Source organism: Bidens hawaiensis, unplaced genomic scaffold, assembly GCF_021521415.1.
Source record: "Bidens hawaiensis isolate Kalapana, Puna unplaced genomic scaffold, B.hawaiensis_p1.1 tig00032778_1, whole genome shotgun sequence".
In the NCBI taxonomy this organism is placed as follows: Eukaryota; Viridiplantae; Streptophyta; class Magnoliopsida; order Asterales; family Asteraceae; genus Bidens; species Bidens hawaiensis.
The window spans coordinates 60490-65740 of record NW_027495596.1 but is presented as its reverse complement, the minus strand read 5'-3'; positions in this window follow the sequence as shown (position 1 = coordinate 65740).

The window sequence follows — 5251 nt, the reverse complement described above, 5'->3', positions numbered from 1 at the left end:
AACAATAACCAAAGTTTAAAGATAATTACTTAGGGTTTATGGATGAGGTTTATGATGTATAAGATGCCTAGCTGCTGTACCAAGATGCCCCTTGATGTTCTTCTTCCTCTCCAGCCGTCACAGCCTCCACAGCCGCCTCCTTTTCTTCTTTTTCTTTCTTCTTTTTCTGCTGCAGTTCCGATCGAAACTAGGGTATAGGGTTAGGGTTTCTTATTTTCGGGTTTGTTGGCTGGATTATGGCTGATTCCTCAATTAATTATCATCATATAATATTATACAAGGCTTCTAACTTGTGGGCTTGGGTTGGGCCTTGAGTTGTAGCTTCAAAACTTGACCAACAAGGCCTCTAGATTCTTCCAAATTAACTCTTTTTTCACCATCTTTCATAAACCTACAATTAACATTTAAACTTTGTAAATTATTGCACTTAGCCCCCAATACTTTCATAAAATAAACAAATAAGCATAAAAACTATGATAAATTCATAAGGAAAGTAAGTGTGTTTTACTACACATCAAACATCCCCACACTTAAGACTTTTTCGTCCCTGAAAAAGATTTGACTGCAGTTGGATCAGAATCGGAAAATCAAAGTTAAATCAAACATATAGGTTATATTTTAAAGCTCAGAAAAACGCAAAAACCGCGATCATCGATATTGTTGTCCACCTAAACCCATGCCTTAATCTTTACCGGGACAAATAAGATCCGACAATAATATTACTTAGTGGTTTACACAATTAAGACCCGCTTATTTTCTGCTTTTACCGGACCAGACCACCCCAACTTGACTTAAACCTCAAAGTTAGCAGATTTAAAACTTTTGTTACTCTAATTTTTTTATGAATAGTTAAGACGATCAAGGGTATTGTTTATCCACCTAAGCTTAAGCATCAAAGTCTACCAAGCAGCCATTAGATACGATTAAGGTTCAATTAATTTATAGCTAGTGTTCCCCACAACATGACATACCCCCGTTATCAAGCAATACCCCAAATCCATCACCATAGGTGAATATGCAAGATTTCATCTGTAGGGCTTACATGTAGCGTGTCCCTTGTGGTCCGTTTCTTAATGGTAATGAGACGCGAGCAAGGGGACCCCACATGGCTAACAGCGTGGATGATCAAGTCTGTAGTGTATTTGTACTTTTGTACATTTAGTGATCATGTTTATAGACTTATAAGGGTTTGCTCTTTGGCTTTATTTTTAAATATCCACAACCCCACTTAGGAATTGTGAATACCCAGATAAATAGATTGCATACAGACCCTTGGTCTCCGGACCCAAAGCATCCCATCAATACATGATTTAAGGTTATAAAATCATACGCCAATGAGGTGTAAAACACTAAACTAGCAGTTTAAGATTTATATCACAGGCTACACGGCATACTCTAACGTTTAACCTACCCAAGCATCATATGATAACATATTCAAATTTTTAAAACTCATGATACTTCCACTTTTTCATACCAAAATTTGAGGCTTGAGTTTGGTCCGACCTTTCATTGCTTATTTTCCACGGACAAAACGCTTTACCCACAAAAGATTTCCGTTTAACCGTTTTATCAAATTTGCCCTTTCATTTTCAAGGCTGAGCCTACCGACACATCCCAAGTTAAGTGCGTTTTCTTTTATTTATCTCATATTATTAGTAGTTTGAAAAACCGATTTCCGATAAATATCATCATCTCCCACTTTAATGCAAAAGAAACTAAAAACAAGGGACATTTTTTTTAACTTTTTTTTATCATTCAACGTATGAAAACGAAAAACAAGTGAAAATTTTTTTATTTTTTTAATTTTTTTTCTTTTTTCTACAACTAAGTAAAATAAATTCCCATCCCCACACTTAGAACGAAATCGTCCTCGATGAGAACAAGGAAAAGAAATAAAATAAAAATAAAACGTAAAGCATAAAATTAAAACTTGAAAGAACAAAAATTAAAATAGAGAACGGGTTACTCCCCTGGTTTAGATGCAGATTCGTCATCAGCTGTGTATAACTCAAACGAACGACCGTATAGCATTTCATTCGCGGCCGCAACCTCGGGTGAACCAGTTCCAAAACGCCATCAGAGCTACCATGCGCATAATAATACCTGTAAAAACTCAAACTCGCTCGCATGTAGCGGCGTACGAAACAGAAAACAAAAACATAAGAAGTAAAAACCAGAATCAAAGACTTTCTTTGCCGTAGAACTCACACCGTGGTGACCTCCAGTCGGTCCCACATGACAATGGCTCAAAATTTTCCATCCTTCCTTGACATCTACACACCTTCTAATAAGCTGATCAGCACCAATGCGGAAAAGATATGGATCGTCCCAAAGTTAAAGTTTGATGTCAGCAAAGAATTTCTTCTTTTGCTGGTAAGGCATCTTTGGGAGGTATCCGTCAGCAAGATAGTTCGCGAAATTAGTAAACCATGGAAAACCTTCCTCCTGTGCAGTAACGAACATCAGACTCTCCGTCGGAAAATGATCCTCGATCCTAATTCCCGAATCTCCTGAATCAACTCCCTCTAGTTGTGAAAGATGATCAGCTGCCACATTCTCGGCCCCCTTTTTGTCACGGATCTCTATTTCGAACTCTTGAAGCAACAGGATCCATCGGATAAGACGAGGCTTAGCATCCTGCTTGCTGAAAAGATATCTAATAGCGGCATGATCCGTATAAACAATCGTTTTGGACAAAACCAGATAGGACCTAAACTTTTCGAAAGCGAACACCACAGCTAAAAGCTCTTTTTCGGTGGTGGTATAGCTTTCCTGTGCGCCATTTAAGGTCCGGCTTGCATAGTAGATCGGATGGAAATGTTTATCCTTCCGTTGTCCAAGAACCGCTCCGACTGCGAAGTCGCTCGCGTCACACATCAACTCGAATGGTAACGACCAGTCGGGAGCAACCATGATTGGGGCGTTAACTAGTTTGTCTTTCAGAAGATCAAACGCCTCGATACACTGCTCAGAAAAAAACAAATGGAGCATCCTTCTCCAAAAGTTTGGTCATGGGTCTCGCGATTTTAGAAAAATCTTTGATGAACCGGCGGTAGAACCCAGCATGACCTAGAAAGCTACGAATTGATCTCACAGAAGTAGGTGGGGGAAGATTAGAAATGGTCTCGACCTTTGCCCGGTCAACCTCTATCCCCGCACTTGAGATTCGATGACCTAGAACAATGCCCTCGCGAACCATGAAATGACATTTTTCCCAGTTAAGGACTAGGTTGGTGTCAACGCAGCGGGACATCATCCTCTCGAGATTTGATAAACAATGATCGAAGGAACTCCCAAATACGGAAAAATCGTTCATGAACACCTCCATGGAGTCCTCGATCATATCATGGAAAATGGCCACCATACACCTCTGGAATGTGGCCGGAGCGTTACAAAGTCCGAACGGCATACGTTTGTAAGCAAACGTTCCGTAAAGGCAGGTGAAAGTGGTTTTCTCCTGGTCGTCGGGAGCTATCGGAACCTGGAAGTACCCGGAGAAACCATCTAGGAAGCAGTAGTACTGCTGTCCTGCTAAACGCTCTAACATCTGATCAATGAATGGAAGAGGAAAGTGGTCTTTCCTGGTGGCATCATTCAATCGGCGATAGTCAATACAGACTCGCCAACCCGTCACAGTCCTCGTGAGAATATGCTCGTTCCTCTCGTTGGTGACGACAGTCATGCCACCCTTTTTAGGAACCACTTGGACTGGACTCACCCAAGCACTATCAGAAATGGGGAAAATGATCCCCGCATCAAGGAGTTTAATGATCTCCTTCTTTACGACCTCTTGCATTTTCGGATTAAGCCGCCGTTGCGGCTGGACGACAGTTTTGAAATTTTCCTCCATGAGGATTTTATGAGTGCAGAACGAAGGGTTGATACCCTTGATGTCGATAATCTTCCAAGCAATAGCCTCCTTGTGCTCTCGTAGCACCCTCAACAACTTCTCCTTCTCGACCTCGGTCAACGCAGATGCAATGATAACCGGAAGCTTCCCCTCTTCATCTAAAAAAGCATACTCAAGGTGGGAAGGTAAATCCTTAAGCTCTAAGGAAAGAGGAGGATTCTCGACCGAAGGTCGGTCCATCGGATCATCTCATACGATCTCAGCAGATATGCCAGATTCAGGGGTATGCGACTCGGTGTCGTCATTTAAGGACTGATTGGTTACGGCAACCATTTCAATCTCCGGAATCTCCCTATCGAGAATCTGGGTGTCGGAGGCAGATCCTCCACAAATTTCGCTGAGAAACTCCCCGACATGCTCCATGATGGTATCAATGAAGTATAAGGAGTCATCAGCAGAGTTGGGATGTTTCAGTGACTGTCGAACGTCAAAGGTGACGTTCTCATCCCCAACTCTTAAGATTAATTTACCCTCGCAGACATCGATCAATGCCTGTGCAGTGGCAAGGAATGGTCGGCCCAAAATGAGTGGGACACTATCGTCATCGTTCATGTCCAGGATGACAAAGTCCACCGGGAAGATGAACTTGTCGACACGAACAAGCATGTTCTCGACCACCCCTCGGGGGTGTTTCACAGAACGATCAGCAAGCTGGATACTCATACGGGTAGGCCTCGGTTCGCCTAGACCCAACTTGCGATACACGGAATACGGCATGAGATTAATACTGGTACCAAGATCTGCCAGCGCATGGACGACCGTATTATCACTCAAGATGCAGGGAATTGTGAAACTCCCAGGATCGGACATCTTTTCTGGTAACTTTCTCTGCAAGACTGCAGAGCAACCAACACTCAGAGGAATGGAAGAGACTTCGGCTAACTTCTCTTTGTTCGAAAGAATATCCTTAAGAAACTTGCGTATTTGGGCATTTGCGTAAGTGCCTCAAGGAAAGGAATATTAAGATGAAGTTGCTTCAGAAGATCAAGAAATTTGGAGTTCTGCTCCTCGTTTCTATCCCTACGGACTCTCCCGGGAAATGGGAGTCTAGGTTTGTAGACTCTCGGTGGTGTGCTGGGTAATGGTTGGTTCTCGGCCTGTGCTGAACTTCCGGGGCTGTGCCTCTGATGCACCATGGCCGGTGGAGATTCCAACTGAATCTCCTCGTCTACCTGCTCTTCTACATCTACCGCAGGCTCGTTAACGACTCCTCTCGTCGCCTTTTGAATCACGGGCTCGCTACGTGCCCTTGCACCGCTCCTTGTTGTCACAGCCTTTGCAAACGCCTTCGGATTTTGTTCAGTGTTACTTGGAAGTGTACCTGGCGACCTCTCATTTAGA